The 19413-nt window shown below is 41.2% G+C and overlaps 1 long non-coding RNA gene across 2 annotated transcripts in view; it reads right to left on the minus strand.

Annotated features, from left to right (window-relative positions):
* Positions 1–19413, minus strand: part of LOC117089190 — a 52031-nt gene that overhangs the window by 21368 nt on the left and 11250 nt on the right. For both annotated transcript variants that reach the window (XR_004439497.1, XR_004439498.1), the window contains exons 3-4: positions 18899–19127; positions 15345–15479 (exon numbers count right to left, since the gene is read on the minus strand). This is a non-coding gene — a long non-coding RNA (uncharacterized LOC117089190). The remainder of the gene's footprint in view (positions 1–15344; positions 15480–18898; positions 19128–19413) is intronic.

Consider the following 19413-nt stretch of genomic DNA (forward strand, 5'->3'; position numbering starts at 1 on the left):
CTAGATCCCTGACACTTGTTCAATTCAGATTTTAGTAAATTATCTGGTCTTCAGTCCATCCTGGCCCCTCCTCCTGAGTCCTCCCAAACTATGTGCACACGATCCATTCAGAAACAGCGCCGCCCACTTTTTTTGTTTTTGTTTTTGTTTTTTTTTTTTTGAGAGAGAGTCTCACTCTGTTGCCCAGGTTGGAGTAGTGCGGTGGTGCGATCTTGGGTCACTGCAACCTCCACCTCCTGGGTTCAAGCAATTCTCCTGCCTCAGCCTCTCTAGTAGCTGGCACTACAGGCACGCACCACCACACCCAGCTAACTTTTGTATTTTTGGTAGAGACAGGGTTTCATCACGTTGGCCAGGCTGCTCTCTAACTCTTGACCTCAAATGATCTGCCAGCCTCAGCCTCCCAAAGTGCTGGGATTATAGGCACAAGCCACCATGCCTGTCCAGACCCCACCCTTTAAGCAAAGCTGGGGAACATGCCTGATGCCCACCCTGCCGAGGAAGGTTCCCACCTCCTTCATGTGATGTTCTATTCCCTAAGGATGCTGCTTTTGTGTTAGAAGATAGGGTGGCCAGCCATACTAGTTGGCACAAGACTCTCTTTATTTTGGTATGGAAAGTTCAGCTTTCCAGAAAACAGCTTAGTCCTGGGTAAACTGGGAACGTTGGGAGGACAGTTTGAAGGACGGCAACTCCTCCATTCTCCAAATTGAGTCACTTCCCTAGAAAACCCTCTCAATGGGCCACTCCCCTCAAATGAACACCTAGAACCCTCTCTTCCTAGGAACATCTTATACCCACCACCAAGAATTCAGACTCTTGAAAACCAAACCTTTTATCTAATCTCTGCAGCAAGGAAAATGTAGACTTCTAGAAGAAAAAGCTACAGTGTGAGCCTGGTTCTTGAGAGGAGAATCAAAGCATATCTTCTATTATCTTAGGATCACTTTTCTGCTAAGAAAACAAGGCATAGCTATTTTCTCAATCAGATCATCCCAGCTCACATGGATTTCTCATAGGAAGTGGTTCTCAGACCCAGGTATGGGAACTTGAACAATTCCTTCACGCCTGGACTCCTCTCCTGATCAATTAGATTAGAGTCTGTGAGGTTTGGCTGGGCATAAAAACAGTGAAAACCGTCCATTTCTCAGGGAGTGGTGAAGAGAAGGTTTTGTTTTATTTTAGTCATATTTGTAAGACATTCAATAAACAGATCAAGTAGATGACTGTTTCTATATACTATGAACCTTAAAATTCCCTTGACTTCTGACCTTTGAAGGCCAAGGCACTACAGTTCATGTAAGACAGGCTGCCCTGCTGCCAAAATTCACTGACATGGAACGTTTCTTCATTAACCCCACTGTAAATATTGCAAATTCTTTTGACTTCCAGAAATACTAAATGTAAAACTCATGTGTTTCATAGACTGGACTGACAAATCCCATAATCTCAGGATTTGAGAGCTGGAAGCCTCCTCCACCCATCTTTTTCCATAACTCAATAAAATTAATATCATCAAAATTATTATTATTATTAATTTTCTGAGCGTCTTCAAAACCTTCCTTGGAAAACAATGGCTTTACTTTCTAGAGATTTTCTCAAATTGCATTTTGGTTACATCAGCTCTAGAGAGTACACAGGAGCATGTATACTTAAGCATAGTTTTCTCATAAATATAATACACTTGCAACTGCTTTCAAATGATTACCATGGACTCAATCTCGAATGTCACACTTTTACATTAGTTTGACACATTTATAATTGCCTGGAAGGATTTCTTAAACAAGCAGCACTTTTACTGGGTCAGAAAATCTTGATGTGACCTAAATTTTATATATGACCTCTATTTATTTCTGTTGCGGATGAAAGCAATAAAGTAATTTAAGATACCACTGAGCAAGAAAATCAGAAAAAATAAATGGCATGATTGCTGCTTTTTTAAAATTCTAATTAAATAATTTAAAGAAGTTTGGATAAAATATGTGATACAAAATAAAATTACCTGGGAAATGTTCAAGACCATGTATTATTTAAGACCGATGTATGTGAGTAAGAATATTAATAAAGTTGTGCGTATCGGGTCTGTTTAAATGCAGCCACTAATAAGACCAAGCTTTGAAGGTGGTGAGTCTTAAATTAATAACTCCTCATCAAGAAACTCTTGAGAATGAGGACACTGAGTCTCCAAGAGGTTAAGTAGCTTGGGGTTAAGTGACTTTTTCAAGAACTCACTGCTAGTAAGTGGCAGGCCAACCCAGATCTCTTCTGATTTCCGATCTCAGCTCTTCAGCACATGGCTATACTTCTTTCATCAGGGGAAAGGTTACAACATATTCTAAGGGCAGAAACAAACTTTCTTCCAGATACAGGTCAAACTATACCTATTCATAACCAGTTTCTCAAGGTTATTCTCATAATTTAATCATCTTTAAAAAAAATTTTTGTAGAGATGGGGTCTCATTACGTCGGCCAGATTGGTCTCAAACTACTGGGCTCAAGCGAATCTCTTGCCTTCACCTCCCAACAATTATCTTCTTATGAAGTTGGTTTGAACTCCAGATCATGGCTATTATTATGATTTCTTTATACCTTAGAGAAATTTTTCTTTCCCGTTGGGGACTTTCAGGAAGACGGTGGTCAATTCTACAGAACAAGAAACACCCTCTGCCACTAGGTGCTTCACAAGTCGGTGTGGCCCATGATATATGGAGTGGGTAGCACCAGATATTTCCTTAATATTAGAACAACTAATGGCCTGGAGTTGCTTATCACTGACAGGTGGCTGACCCAAGTGAGCAAGTGGTCCCATGCACAATTAGAACTGATACCTGAGCTGCTGTTGTTGGCAGCATTCTTTGCTGTAATATTGGTTGTACACAAAAGTTATAGCACAAGTGTTGAGAGGGAGGGAAGCAAGGCAAAAAGATTCATCAAAGTTCTCTTGGATATAAGTCATAAAAATCCAACTCAAGCTAGCTTAAGCATGAAGGTCATGTACTGTCTGAAATAACTGAAGTGTATAGGGGTAGGGTTCCTTTCAGGTGTGGCTTGATCCAGGAGACTTGGGTTCTCCTCTTTTTCCATTTCTTGGTTCCTTTTCTTCATGTTGGTTTCATCCACAGAGAAGTCACCATGACTGCAATGGTTACAACCTTATAGCTGTACCTGTTCTAGTTTCTTGGAGAAGAAGGTATCTCACTTTCCACATTTCCACACGGACTTTCCCTCCCTTTATTATGAAACGTCCATTTATAAACCAATTGCTGAGGTCAAGGAATTTGAGTTTCTGATTGGCCAGGAAAGGTTCATATGATCTTTTCCTAGAATGAGGTGAGAAAACTCCCCACCACTAAGAGTAAGGGAGGCATATTTCCCCCAGAAAAGGGTCTGTAACTAGAGGAGAGTACAGCCATTGAGGCTCTCAATAAGCAATAAATGTCCACCATAGTGAACGATGGCCAGATGGTCCATGTCTTTCAGAGTGTTACACATGAGAGGGCATGTGATTAGGTGGGTGCTCCATGACCCCGGCTGCTGGACTAGCACCCAAATCAAACTTTCAGATCTATACAGTGGAGAGCTTTCTTTCCAAATTGGAGGGAGTGAACATATAATTACTGCAGAGGAGAAGCAGAGGCTAGCTCAGTCTTTACCCTAGGAGATGAGAAAGACTTTTTGGCTGGTAATTAATGCAAAAGTTGTCAGAATCAAAATGGAGTCACTTGTGTCAAACCAAAAGAGGAAGGAAGGAAGGAAGGAAGGCAGGGAGGGAGGGAGGGAGGGAGGGAGGGAGGACCTTCATGCACACATGCCTATGGTAAGAACTTTTACAAAGACTCTGAAGGGCTCTTACCCATGTATGCCTATAACGAGAACTTTATCAAGGACTTTTCAAACTGCAGCTTGCTACCTGAGTCACAAGGACATCTAGTCAGATGTACAAGAACACATGCCTGTCACACTGTCTCCACCAATGAACTGGCATCAACTCCTGGAATAGCCCCTGTAATCAGTGTTCCTCTGTTTCAGAACAAATTATGTGTATGTTTTCCCTTTTCCTTTAAAAGCTTTTTCTCACCTCAACCTCTTTGGACATGTCCTTGGTCCCCATACCTTGCAAGTCCTGGGCCTGCAAATCCCCTGTGCAAACCCCCTATGCACTCAATGATAAACTATCTTCGGAGGATCTTCTTCTGTCTGCTCTTTAAGTGGACACTTAAATATTCAAAAATTTCAGAAAACTCAAAAACTTTTAAGGTTGCTTCTGAATGTGAATGAAGCCAATGAGAGACACTGGAAGGATGAAAAGTAGCTCATCAGACATCCTTACACACCTGCTCCCAACACACACTACCTTCAGTGGCCTCTGCAGGGCATGTCCTCACATACACATCCTATCATTATTGCGGTGTGACATTATCATGTGGATGACACAGATAAGTCACATTGCATTGTATGTGTGTTTTTGTGAACATATAAGTTTGTGTTGTGGAAATCTTTAAGCATAGATTAGAACTTAAATCTCATTTTTGTATTTCTTGTTTCTTCCAAGTCTACTTGAAGCCACCAAAGAGGGGGAAATCTCAGCATTGGATGAGGGGGTGACCATCTCATGTGCCTTCTGACTCTCACTCATTGTGACCGGGGAATGGGACAATGGTTGTGACTGAGGGTTCTATTTTTTTTTTTTTTTGAAACGGAGTCTCACTCTCACCCAGGCTGGAATGCAGTGGTGCCATCTCGGCTCACTGCAACCTCTGCCTTCCCAGGAGGCACAATTCTCCTGCCTCAGCCTCCTGAGTACCTGGGACTACAGGTGCCTACCACCACACCCGCTAATCTTTTTTTTTTTTTTTTTTTTTTTGGATTTTTAGTAGATACAGGGTTTCACCATATTGGCCAGGCTGGTCTTGAACTCCTGACCTTGTGATCCACCTGCCTCAGCCTCCTAAAGTGCTGGCATTACAGGTATGAGCCACCGCGCCCAGCCGTGACTGAGGGTTTCCTTGACGCATCACCTAGAGTAAGTTCACAAGTCACAGGGCTCACAGTTTATAGTCCCTCCTTGTCCTCCTCTCCGTGTCGTGGAATTCCTTTTACAGCTTCCACCATGGAGACACCCAACGGAAGGCAGAGCACAACTGGCTTCTAAATAATCTCACTGTATTAAGTGCCAAGTTTAGTGCCAGTTGCAGACAGTGCCAATTTCTAGATCCACAAATTCATAAAATAGCAAAAATTCTATAAAAAGGAAAAATAAAATTAGACCATGTTGAGCTCATCTGCTGTTTTTGGCAATCAGAAACCACTCCTTTTTCAGATATAGGCAGCTACTTTTTCTTTGAGGAACCATTCTCAAAGAGGAGAAGTTCAAAGAAAAATTAGCTGTCTTTATCGGAAAGATCCTCCCTTTTGCTCAATCTGTGGGCAGTGGGGACCACACTTATTTCTGCCCCATTCCTGTCTTTAAGACCATTCATAAGACCAAGGCCTTTTCCCCATCTATTCCTCCCTTCTTCATACTGATTATGTGAGGGATGGGCATGGGCTGGTCTAATCCTAGTCCATCAAAAGTGGCTTCTGCCCTCATGGGTGTGTACAGCAAATCAATGCAGATGCACTGGGTTCTAGAGAACATGGACGTTATGGGGGTGCATTATGGAGGCACACTGCTTACTGTAGATGATGCTGAAAAGGTTCCTGAGAAGATGCCTGAAAGATGAGTAAGACATAGGTACCAATGTGGGCAAGGGTTAGAAGACAGAAGTAAAATACACAGGAAGTTTGATTACATAAAGATAGATGGGTACTGTATGAATGGAGATATGGGAAGGAAGGGCTGCAGGATGAAGGACTGGTGAGGATGCCAGGAGCAGGTGACGTGGAGATTGTGAACTGCACTGGAAAGAGTCTTCATCACTTCAAGTGCAATTGGCATATGCAAATATAGACCCGAACGATCATTTTCAACCAGCTGGAGGAAGGTGTCATTGATAGGATTCTAACTACCATTATTTGGAGGTCAAAATTATGAATATATATAGTCTGATATAGCCTCTGCTTCTCCTCTGTAGTAATCATTTGCTCACTAACTCATAAGGAGATTGTTCCAGTTTGAAAAGAAGGCTCTGCATGTGTAGATCTGAAAGTTTGACTTGGGTGCTAGTCCAGCAGCTGGGGGTCACGGAGAAGCCACCTAATCACATGCTCTCTCATGTGTAACACTCTGAATGGCATGGACCATATATATATAATTGTTATATATATATATATGATTCTCATATACATACATACATATATATGAACATACATGTATAACTGATGATATGAATATTGATGAAATTAATATACATAATTGTTATATTACTTGAACTCACAATTATTCTTCTATAACTATTCTACAGCAATATTTGGACAAATATGTAGAAAAAAGCATGTTAAATGGAACACTATTGAGAGTAAGAAAAATGGGCTCACCAAAAATGTACATCACCAGGGGTGAGTTAAATTAAATGGGATGCATTGCAGTCTTTAAAATAATGTAGTAGGTTTAGGTGAACCCATATGCAAAGATGCACAAGAAATATTATGTGAAAAAAGCAAGTTATAGATAAGCGTATTTGACCACATACAGACATGTGTAAGTGTTCACACACAACTCCAAAAGGATAAATTCCACATTGTAAATACTTTGGGATGACGGGGTGGAAAAATAAAACCATTAGAGACATTTTTAAATTATAAATTTATATATCATGGCACTATTTTAATAAGCAAACAGCAGATGGTGTAACCATTTTTAAACTTCGAAAACTTAAAGAAATAACTTGCATCTGGAAAAGAAATGCACACTGAGGTATTTATACAGGCTTAGTTCAAAAATGCTGCACTTATTTTATTTTATTTTTGAGATGGAGTCTCGCTGTGTCCCCCAGGCTGGAGTGCAGTGGCATGATCTCCACTCACTGCAACCTCTGCCTCCCAGGTTCAAGTGATTCTCATGCCTCAGCTTCCCAAGTAGCTGGGATTACAGGCATATGCCACCACACCTGGCTAGTTTTTTATTTTAGTAGACACAGGGTTCCTTCTGTTGGCCAGGTTGGTCTCCAACTCCTGACCCACCTCAGTCTTCCAAAGTGCTGGGATTACAGGTGTGAGCCACCATGCCTGGCCCCAAAATACTGTAGATTTGAAATAAATCTTGTTAATCACATGAAACCCCAGCACAACATCCACAAGACATGCAGCATGTGGCTGAAAGTCCTGGGCAAGGAGAATGCATGCTAACCCAGTCCATGGGGCCAACCCGGGGACTTACAGTGCAGAGGTCAAAGCCTCAGGTGCTCCCTGACTCTTCCCTGGAGGCCTCTGCATAGAGTAAGCAGAAGAATGACTGCCTCTGCTGGTTTCCCAGGCTCTTAGCTGCTGAAGGAGCCCCGAGGAATCTTCTGGAAACAGCTTTCCTCAGACAGAATGAAGAGGACACAGGTGCACAAGGTGATAGCAATGTAAGCCTCGTACTGCCTCTCTTCCTCCACCACATGCCGACTGAGTATCCCCAAGGGGCCTCTTTAACTTTTTTGGGACTTGTCTCTCTGCCCCAAAAAGTGGAAACAATCGTTCTTGCTCTGCTCACCATGCAGGTTGTTGTCAAGATTGGGTTAATGAATGTAAAAGAGATCTTGTAAACCATGACGGGCTGTCTGTGCGTAGGAAAAGAACCACTTCCCTCACACATGGATGATTTTCATCTGATTTCAACCGTAAGGGAAAACAGTCAAGCTTTCAAAGGCTCTGGGTAAGATGATCGAGCTTTCTTTGTTTAATAAAAAGAAGGGGCCAGGCACAGTGGTTCATGCCTGTAATTCCAGCACTTTGGGAGGCTGAGGCGGGTAGATCGCTTGAGGTCAGGAGTTCAAGACCAGCCTGGCCAATATGGTGAAATTCAGTCTCTACTAAAAAATGCAAAAATTAGCTGGGCGTGATAGCAGGCACCTATAATCCCAGCTACTTGAGGTACTGAGGCAGGAGAATCACTTGAACCCAGGAGATGGTGGCTGCAGTGAGCCAAGATCACATCACTGCACTCCAGGCTGGGTGACCGAGTGACACTCCATTTCAAAAAAAAAAAAAAGGATATTTGAGAGGCTGAGAACAAAGGATCCCTTGGGCCTTGGAGTTTGAGACCACCCTGGGCAACACAGAGAGACCCTGCCTCTGCAAAAAAATAAAATAAAAAATTAGCCAGGCATAGTGTCACTCACCTGTGGTCCTACCTACTCAGGAGGCTGAGGTGGGAGGATCACTTGAGCCCAGGTCAAAACTGCAGTAAGCTATGATTGCCCTACTACACTCCTGGCTATGACAGGGCACACTGTCTCTAAAAAATAAAAATAAAATTTTAAAAAGTCTGGCATTTTGATTTTGCAAAACAAGGTCATGAGCCTTCTGTCCCATGGGACTGTTAGCACTCTGCTTCAGAATTAGCTCAATGATCTCTCACAAGATACAAACACAAGAAGACCATCACAGAGGCATCCATTTATCACTCAAGAAGATAAGAGAGGCTTTAATTCTTCTTTCTTCCATTTCATAAATACATGTGAAATTCTTTCCAGACTTCACTGACGCCATTGAGCCACATTGGCATCCATGTTCATGTGTAACGCTTACTAATTCCTGAACTGTATGTCCTCTCACACTGGTATGGAGGACAGTTTTGTTGGCTTACCTCTTTAATTTCCCCAGCACGAGTCAGTCTCAGACTGAATGCATGACCTGCAGATTTTACACTTCCAGTTTCTTAAGTGTGTTTTAGTGGATTGATTTAACTTTGGCAGAAATTTTATTTAAATGTATTTGTTTGAAGTAAATATTTAAATACTAGCATTTACTAGGGAAGGAAGAGGCTTATGTATATCTGGTTGATTTCCTGGGAGAAGCTTTGGTTTTTTTTCTCTCTCTAGGTTTATTAATCATTTTTGGCACACCATCTTCTGTCCTGGAGGGGCCACACTGAGTCAACCAAGCCCCAGGCCAGACCAGGAACAGAACACCTTTGTTTGTGGTCCTGGGCAGGGGATGAAAGTTAGTAAAGGAAACATTCTGACATCCAAAAGGTCAAGGTCTATTTACAGACACAAACATGCCATGTATCAGGATAATATGACCAAATATTAAACAAGGTGGGAATTTTCTCACTCTTCCTCCTACCCATACTTATCTCCAACCCTAGAAGCTAGGACATTCCTGTCATATTACCCAAGGTGGGAGCAAAACCAAGCCAAAAAGAAAAGTAAGTAAATCCATTCTGAGCTTTGGGCTTTCACAATAGAATACTGAAACCCAAGAGAGTGATTGCTCTTGAAAGAAAGAGATTTGTATCCTTTGAACCTACTTGGTGCTTTAGTGGATTGATTTAACTTTAACCTTAAAATTTGACCTAAACAATAGGCAGAGAACATATATGATCTGACTGGGCGCAGCGGCTCATGTCTGCAATCCCAGCACTTTGGGAGGCCAAGACTGGCTGGTCTTTTGAGCCCAGGAGTTCAAGACCAGCCTGGGCAACATGGCAAAATCCCTTCTTTACAAAAAATACAAAAATCAGCTGGGTCTGGTGGCACACACCAGGAAACAGTGGTAGGAAGACTGTTTGAGCCCGGGAGGTCCAGGCTGCAGTGAACCAAGATCATGCCACTGGGCTCCAGCCTGGGCAACCCAGTGAGACCCTATCTCAAAAAATAAAAATAATATACATATATGTGTGTGTGTGTGTGTGTGTGTGTGTGTGTGTGTGTGTGTATAATGTATATATATAAAATGTGTGTGTGCATATATATATAAAGTCTATCAGAATGGACTCTTCTAGCTTTCCTGTAATAAACACCCCCATGTACTTGAGGGTAGAATGTGTCTGGAGGGAAAGCAAGGGAAGGTATATCGTTCCCACCTGCTGGTCTTAGTCCTAAGTGGTGATAATGGGGTCACAGGTCTTCCAGATGGTTTAGGAGATCTGGAATATAAGAGACTTGGATCTCTCTTCTTATCCAGTTGCCATAGAGTTCCTCACGCCACCTTGGTTTAAGAAAGTAGACTAAAGATGGCCCCATGTGAATTCAAGGCACAGAGGCCTGAAAGGATCACCCAGTCCAGTGTTTCCCAGGTGAATGGAGAAGCCAAACAGTCTTTTGAGCCACCAGCACTGGAGGACAAGGATGGGCCTCATGACTGGGTTCAGGGTGCACCATTATGGATATGTGGCAAATCTCATATTGGGGACCAGCTGGGAATGCAAACTTATCAGGGAAGGTTAAGGAAGAAAAGAAGCCAGACAGGAAAACCATCTCTGTGGACACCAGCATCAGACAGAGAAGAGCTGAGAAGTTATTTATGCATCCGCAACAGTCCTGTGTGAGCCTCCTGGTGCTTAGACTCAACTCCATGAAAAAGAGGAGGATGGAATTACAAATGGATTGAGTGTAATGCATATTTCTTGAAATAAGTTAGAATTGGTGAGCTGATGCTTTGTGTCATCTGACTAAACAGGGCTAGAAATAAATGTTAAGTTGATTAGGTAGACTGAGAATGTGTACCTAGTACACACAGAAAGAATGAGAGATAGAAATAGAGACAGATATGGAGAGAGAGACAGAGAGCAAAGAAAACATAGAGAGAGAGTGAGCATGCACATGATCTATCCTGGCACGCAGGCATGACACCGGTTAGTACCTGGCTTGTACACAGTAGGCACTACTCAATAAATGATTGTTGAACACATTAAGCTGAAAAGGGAATCTGAAGTAAGGAGGTGAAGTTAGAAATGGATGGTGCAGAGTGAGGTATGGGAGAGGTTGTTCCCTCTTTTTTAAAAAAATTTCTATCACAATTTTTCCTGCAGTAGGACCTAAGTTTAAAATAAGATTGAAATACTTTCTCTGGTGTCCTCAAAACTCCACTCTCTCACTTGCAATGGGAAAGACTGGGTACCCTAGTCAGACACACTGCAAGGGGATGGTTCACAGGGTGTCCAGCTCCTTCCAGTTTGCCTGGGTCTTTTTCAGCTTTAGCCCCATGTCTTAGGAAAGGCCCAGTGCCAAGCACATCGGGATGGTTGGTCACTCTGATTCAAATTCCGCATATCCAGTCATGGAGGGATAATGTTCACAGCTCACAACTCTCCATTTTCAGGATTTGAAAACCAAGAAAACGGACGTTGAGGTATTCAAAGGAAGAAGCACAGCCTGTTGTATCTGCACAGTAATAGCCAACGTTCGAACAAGAGTGTTATTGAAAAATAAATTAGCTCATTATGGTTGGGGTCATTGAGAAGGATGTGATCTCACCAGTCTTCAAATCAAGAGACACATTGGGGAACTAAATGCCACAATCTCTTTATTGCGTCCCTACCTGAATGCAAAGCTCCCCTCAACCTGGGCGACATCAAGATGAGATCTTATCAGGAGAGAGGAGACTATTAATTTGGCCATGTTGATTTATCATGGTGGAGATATGATGCATAATTTAACATTTATCTCATTAATTTTATAGGTACTCTTTATAGCTCTTACAACAGTTAGAAATGTTCAATGGAAAAGTGAGCTCTCCTCACCTCCTAGGCATTCCGTGAGATAAGGTTTTGGGAAACCTTTTATGTCACATGTTTCTCCTCCCTGACCTCTGTTTCCATACTGCTGCAAAGCACAGTGTGCCCAGTTTTCTAGAGGATGGGGAGGTGCAATTCACAGCATCAAGTCAGCAGAGGGGAGGGGAGTTAACTTGTTGGGTGTCTGAGATGGGCTGATGAAATGCAGCATGGAAAATTAGCCCAGTAAAACAGCTATAAAACTTGAATCACAGCATCATAAAAATGCCAACAGACCAAGAACAATAAATATCGCAGGCAGCCAAGAATAAGGCAAGTTGCCCTATGCACAAACCTGGAAATACACATTGCCTTTAATAACCTTCCTATAACATTGTTCATTAAGCCATCTCTGAAACAACAGTCAATGTATTGAAAAGATGATTCTACCATAGAAAGTGGAGACAAATTTAATTATTGTTTAAATTATTGGGAGTGGCAAACAAAGTCACTCTCTGTCCTCCTTCCTTACAGATATTGTGTTTGCAAATGTACTTGCTAAAATGTACTTATAATTTTAAGTACTTTAAACTGATGACTTTCTATTGCTTTACATAAAAAAGCTGCAAAATGGAGAAACATTACGGATAGTCTAGTTCACTGCTTTCCCAAGTAGAAATAAATTCTTGTTATCTGCAGCAGCTATTTTTTTTTTCTTTTTGAAATTTTTTAGTTGACAAATGAAAACTGTATATTTTGATGATATATAACCCTGTATTTTGAAATACGCATGCCATACTTTGTAGAAATAAATCAAGCTAATTAATGTATGCATTGCCCCATACTCATTTACTCATTTTCTGTGGTGAAAACACTTAAAATCTACTTTCTTAGCAATTTTCAAGAATACCATACGTTGTTGTGAACTAGTCACTATGTTATACAATAGTTGTGAACTTTTTCCTTTTATCTAACAAAAAATTTTTATTCATTGATCAATTTTTCCCCAACTCACCCCCCATCCCACAGTCATTATGTTCTATAGAGTCACCTCGGACACGGAATTATCATGTACTGAACATTTTCTAGGAGAAATAGAGATACATTTCTTCAAGTCTCTTGTCACAACATTATTATCCATCAATGAATACATAAACTTGTCTTATGTGTGCTTCTGTTTAAAGACACCTTATTTAATATATAGCACCAACTCATTAACATTGAACTCATGACTAGCCCTGCTGTCTGTCACTCATGCCTGAACGAAGCGTCTTTGCATTTTCTCCATCAGGTACCTCACACTGCCTTCTTGTGGTAGACAAGACGTCAGCACTATACTTGCAGTCCATGTGAAACAGCAAAGTCATCCATGAAAGAAACACAAAAATGCAAACAGTCTGGCACTAAACAGACTACAAAAAGGACACTTGTTTACGGTACGAGAGCGGAAACAAGAAAGCAGAGTGTCACCTTGTTCCATCTAAGGTGAAAACTTAAATTTTTTTTTCTGTTCCATGTATGTTCTAAAATGAGCATAAAAGCACCAGGAACATTGACTTTGGAATTATGAGTACATTTTAGCAAGTACATTTGCAAACACAATATCTGTAAGGAAGGAGGACAGAGAGTGACTTTGTTTGCCACTCCCAATAATTTAAACAATAATTAAATTAATGCATTTTCTGTATCTCTCTGAGTCTCTGGTTGCAATAAATAGGAAGTGATTGTGACTTTCTTAGAAAAGCAACATAATGGAAGGATATGGGAAAACAGAAAGTCAAGGCACAATGTAAAGGAAGAGAAAAGATACGACAGGAGATTCTCCTGGGATTAGGTTGCATTCATTTCTGCATTCCTACATATTTACAGAATTGTCATGTGCTAGGCACTGTTCGTGTCTGGGATACAAAAGTGAACAAACCAGGTCTCTGTCCGTGTGGAATTTACAGTTTATTAGAGAAGACAATAAAATGTTAACATATGTTGGAAGTGATATGTGCTATAAAAACTAAAAGCCAAGTCAGCGGGCATCTGGTCTGCCAAGGATGAGAGTAGGCAAGTGGCAATTTTAAGTCCTATTTCTGCTTCTTTAGCAAGTCATGTGAACTCAGCCAATTTTCTTAACTTCACTGCATCTTACATGGTTTCATCTGTGGCTTGGGTATAACAAAAACACCTAACTCATAGGGTTGTTTGTAGGATTTTTAGGATTATTGCAGGTGAAGAACTTGGCACAGTGCTCAGCACACAGTAGGTATGTTTTCTGTTTCATGCTTATGATAATATGCTATCACAATAATGATACAATTGCTACATAGCCCCTCGGAATCACCACCAGTGCTGGGCCTGCTGAAGATCTGAACTTTCCTAACATATTCGTCAATGGAGAGATTGTCTTTGTCTTAAAGAATATGTTTTCCATAATTGTAGAATAAAGAAAAGGCAGTAACAGAAAACCCAGTCTTGAAAGATATTTAGTGTCTCAATTGATTTTTTCAAATATTTTACATATATTTTTCTTTCTCATCTTAGGAGAACAAAATGGCTGTGTTCTACTATGCAGCATTTATAACTTTCTTGCTATAGAGAATGCCTTATGACTAAACCTGATAAGGAACAGAGCTTTCTCTTTGTGGTTTTCAACAACATAACCCAGATAGAAACAAGGCTACAGATATTTATGCCTCTCCTTTGTCTCTCTGAAAGTTTAAAATCAACCCCTAATTCATCCGGAATACACTGTGCATGATTTTTTCTAAAGGCTGTTAACAGCAGAGACAGGCTAGCTAGCTATTCAGTTATCTAGTGAATAGCTATTTACCAAACATCTTTTTTTTTCTTCTCAAGCTCACAGTTATACTCTATTTACAGCCTCCCTTGCAGAGGGACTAGGACCTAGCTGAGAAAGGTGAGTAGAAGCCATATCACCACCTCCCAGCCTGACCTATAAAACATCTCATGGGTAGTCCTGCACACTTTGTTGCTGCCACTCAGAAGACACTTGTTAAAGATGGAGAAGTCACAGGATGGAAAGAGCCTAGGTTCCTGGATTAGTTCTTGGTGGATCTACTCACCCATCAACAAAAACAACCAGATTGGACTTTCAATGAGTGAAAAGTAAACTTCCATGGGGCTCTAACCATTGCATATCTTGAGGTTCATTTACTACAGCATAGAGCTTTACCCTAAATGAGAGATTGGAAACACCTAAGAATTGACTTTAGTGACAGACCTTGATTTCTTCAGGTAGTATAAATGTCTCAGATCTTTACTTACTGATTTCAAAGAAACAAGGACCTCACTGCTCCCATATCCCCATCAATATGGCAGGAATTGAAAACATTTTGGGATTGCAACCTAGTCACACTGATAGTAAAGAAAATGGTCGTGCAGTTGATTTGGTTGTGCTGTGTCCTGGGATGGTTCCTTCCATTTCTGTTGAATTTACGGTCTCTGTTGGACACACAGTACATCCAACAAAAACTGATCTTGCATCTATAATTATGCCATTGTTTTTAGTAAACATCTGGGAAATGTATTGGCTTGATAATTTCCAGTGAAAATGTGTCTTTCCCTTTCATTCTCTAAAACTTCCCTGAATCCGTTAATTGACTTATTTATCCCCGACCAGTCAAACTGTGAATTTGGGGAAAGAATGTGCAAAACCAATTCAAAAAGCATATAGGGCAGTCAGGATGCTGCTATTAGGAGAGAGAACCCTGCACATGCTTCAGGCCTGGGAGAGGTGTCCCAGCCTTACCTGCAATTGTGAACCACGATCACATCTTCTGCTCCCAGCTCTCCAAATTTCCAGAGACAGACACTCCACAAGCCAGACTCCTTTGCCATGACACTGCTCAAGACGTGCTTCATCTATTTCAATTTCTGATTTGCACTGAGGAGAGAAAAGCAATCTATCATCTCTTAGGGGAAGAAAGCCATTTGGAAGAATCTATTTTGTACATTCATAACAGCATTGCTGGTTCTTGATGAATATCAAATAACGGCAGCAAAAGAAAGAAATAGGGAGACAGGAGGGAGGAAGGGTGGAGAGAGGAAAAATGGGAGGACGGGAAGGAGGAAAAGAAGAAAGGAAAGAATAAGGGAGGGAGCAAGGGAGGGAGAGATAATCCTACGAAAGAATCCTCAGAGTTACCCATAGCCCCAGACACCCCAAGTAGTCAACAGACAAATTTATTTACTTCTTTTCGTCGGTGGAAAAACAAACCATGTAAGTAACTTTTCATATACCAGTGAATTTGAGGCACCTGAGACTTTAATGTGTGGACAGATAATAAAACTTCTGTTGAAATTTTTTCATGTATCTGTGCCTAAAATAATATTCTGAGATGTTATCATCTTTTAATTCAGGTTCTCTTTGTAGTTTTCCTTTTTCCACCCCCTTCCTGCCCAACAGAGTCAGATTTCTGTTCATTGCCTCATGGAAGGTATGAGGAAGAGTGGAAAACAGAAATATCTTATTATTTTTTGGCACTTAATTTATAAAGGGCTGGTTCTTAGGAGGCAATGATAGCTACCACGTACACAGTTAGCATGTGCTGGGTGTTATTTCAAGTTCTTTGTTCTTAACTCATTTAACTCTTACAGCAGTTCCATATCATCCCTATGCTACAGAATGGTAAAATGAGGCACAGAGAGGTTAATGAAGTTGCCCAGGTGTGTACAGATAGTAAGGGGCAGAGGCAGGGTTTGAACAAAGAAGTCTGGCTCCAAAGTCCAGACTCTGTGTCACCCCACTGTAGGGTTTTACAACATGCCGATGCCTCACTATGCTAACATGCTTTTCTCAAAACCTAAGTCGAGTTTTTGAGGAGATAAATGGAATATGGTTGTCATATTTTTATGACATATTTTTATGTCATTACCATAAGTTTTGGTAAGATCTTTTGCTTACCAACAGTAAGAGAGAAAGATTTGCACATTCAAAAACAGTGTCCTCCTCCAAGTGCCTAGGGGAGGAATGGACCTAGGAACAAAGAGGACCTCCAACCTGATCTTGGCAGGGCCTCTGGAGGAAGAGGGGGAGAAGGAAGGGCTCTGTGTGCAGCTTCCAGAGGTCCCCAGTCCTTGAAAGAAGCCGATTTTCCATAAAACTAATGAGATGCAGAGCCCTTCATTGGCTTAGATCTATCTCCAGTCCTTAGGAAGAAGTGCTGGCCATGTGTTCACACTGTGACATGCAAAAGATGCTTTAATTACAGCCCATTAAGACCTTTGTTCAATGAGGTTGATGCAAGTCATTGTGGTTTTTGTCATTACGTTCAATGGCAAAAATCTTAATGACTTTTGCACTAACCTAACCATTTCTCCTCTGTCACGCATCCCCAAGTTATATGATGGTCCAGTGGCTGCAGGCAAGTTTGCCATACGGCTAAGGGTTCTTTGAGTTGTGTGTGCATTTGTCCGGGTTTAGTAGGATGTATTTATATGGCTGAACTCAGTTATCAGTATAGCTATGGTATCTGCCTTGCTGTAGGAAGAACTTCCAGGAGCAATTCCTCCCCACTGTGTCAACCCACTCAAAGGTGCTGGGTCAGGATTTATTTCCTAATATGAGCTTGTTCTAGAAGTGAATCTGACATGGATAGTGCAGGAGAAACAAGTTTTGAAATGAAAGGAGGGAGAAACTTGTTTATAATTATTGCTCCAATCATCAGAGGTATAAAACTATCCATTAAAGATTTGGTTTTCATCAATGCTTAGTCACAACAAGATTTCTGATGATTCAATGTTATCTGCAACATGTTTGCGTTTCCCCACAATTCATATGTTGAAGCCTTAACCTCCACCCTCCCCCTGTGGCTGTATTTGGAGATGAGGCTTCTAAGGAAGTAATTAGAATAAATGAGGTCATAGGGTGTGGCTTGATCATATAGGATCAGTGAATTTGTATTGAAAGGATTGGATGTCTTTTGGTAGTAACATATTTTGAGTTTGATTGTCATCAAAAGCATCTTGGAGCATCTTGAAGGCAATTCTTTAAACTTCCTTATTAGTTCTTCTGTGTTTGTTTATATGTTTTTTTAAAAATCAAAAATTCCCAATTACATCAGTATATATGTCAACTTCCTGGCAAGGCCACCTGATTATCGTGGTATTGACGAGAAAGCACCCTTTTAGCAGCACAGAGCCTCATTCCTTTGTGTAGTTTATGGGTCTCTGAAAAGCCTCCTACATGGGCATTAATTGCTATTCAGAGCTAACTCTGGAGATTTTTGTCTTTCTGAAGGTTTGCCTGTCAGTGTGACTGGATTATCTGGCTATTAAACTGTGGTCCTTTCAGCATGCCAACCCTCTAAAGAGACTGTGCTAGCAACTCAAGAGATAAACAAAGAGGTGACTTTCTGTAAGTGTAAGCAAACTCCAGCCTTACTCTTAGAAACAACTGACAATCCAATGTGCTACTTAATCAATCTGCAAACAGCTGCTGCGTGGCCTCTGGGTGCTGGACACTACCAGAACATTAACACTGTGGGAGTTCAGTCAGGTTGGTGCGAAAAATATTGCTTATAATAGCCACAAACCCTCTTGGAAGGCCTGAGAGTTTGCATAACTTTGGTAATAGATCTCGCTGCAGGTGGCCTGTTCACTTTACCTTTAAATAAATTACAATAGTAACAAAGGAATGTGGGAAGTTATCTATCTAGATTGTTTACTCATGTGGTCCTAAGACTAACCTTTGATCTACTGTGGGTGCTTATGTGCTTTCTACTCTGGAAGTCCACAATGTCAATTACCCTCTAGTGGTGTTGACTCAAACCTTTGTCAATTAATCTTTATTGAATAAATGCGAGTCTCACTGGCAAGTCGAGGCCGCGGTCGCAACTGTTTACAGCACTCTGCTTGGAGTCTTGTAAGCAGCTCAGACACTCAGCCGAACTCGCAAAACAAAATATGTGTGTGTCAGCGTACTTCATTCATCCGTCGTTGGGTCAGGGTCTGCGGGACAGACCCCCGCATAGCACCATGCTGGGTAACATACATCAGATGAGGATTTTAAAAGTTAGGCTGTTGGGTTTGTTTTAAGGTGATGTGTTTTCTAATTTTGAAGTCTGATAATTTGGAGAAGAGAGGAATTGAGGAGTTGGGCCAGAGATTAAGCATATTTCCTGCCTTGTCATGGAGAAGAGGATTAATAAAACATGAATTGTGAACAATCAGAATAGAAATGATGTAATACTTAAACATTATGAGATTAGAGGGGACTGGCGTTTTCTTTTTACCCTTTTTATGTTTTGGCCAATTATTAAATATTACTTGCATAGTTAAAATAAGATGAAGGTAAAATAGTACCTGTATTACTTAGGATGCTTCAGCTCTAGTAGGATAAATATCCAACGAGCAGCAGCTTCACCCAGAAGGAATATGAATCGCTTCTTTCGCAAGAATTGGGAAATCTGTGGTTCTGTGCCTTTGTTCAGATTTCCATGATGTCACGTCAGGTTTAACCACTTTTCCGCTTTCTTCACTGTCATCCTCTCCGTTTTGGCTTTTTCTCCTCTTGGCTGTCATCTCATGGTGACTAGATGGCAGGAGCAGTGCCAAGCATTACATGTGTGTCCCAAGAAGGAAGGAAGAAGGTGACAAAGCGGCTTTCAGCTTAGGGGTTTCTCCAGCAGACACTCCCCCTCTGGCTGAAGAGAGGCCAAGAAAACCAGTGTCTCATCAAAGGGAGCTTGACGGCCATGATTTTCAGCTGTGGCCAATCAGAATCTATGTACTGCAGGGGCTGTGGCCAATCAGAATCTATGTACTGCGGCTGTGCTGTGGCCAATCAGAATCTATGTACTGCAGGTGGGCTGTGGCCA

The sequence above is a fragment of the Trachypithecus francoisi genome, unplaced genomic scaffold, assembly GCF_009764315.1.
Source record: "Trachypithecus francoisi isolate TF-2019V2 unplaced genomic scaffold, Tfra_2.0 Lachesis_group11, whole genome shotgun sequence".
NCBI lineage: Eukaryota > Metazoa > Chordata > Mammalia > Primates > Cercopithecidae > Trachypithecus > Trachypithecus francoisi.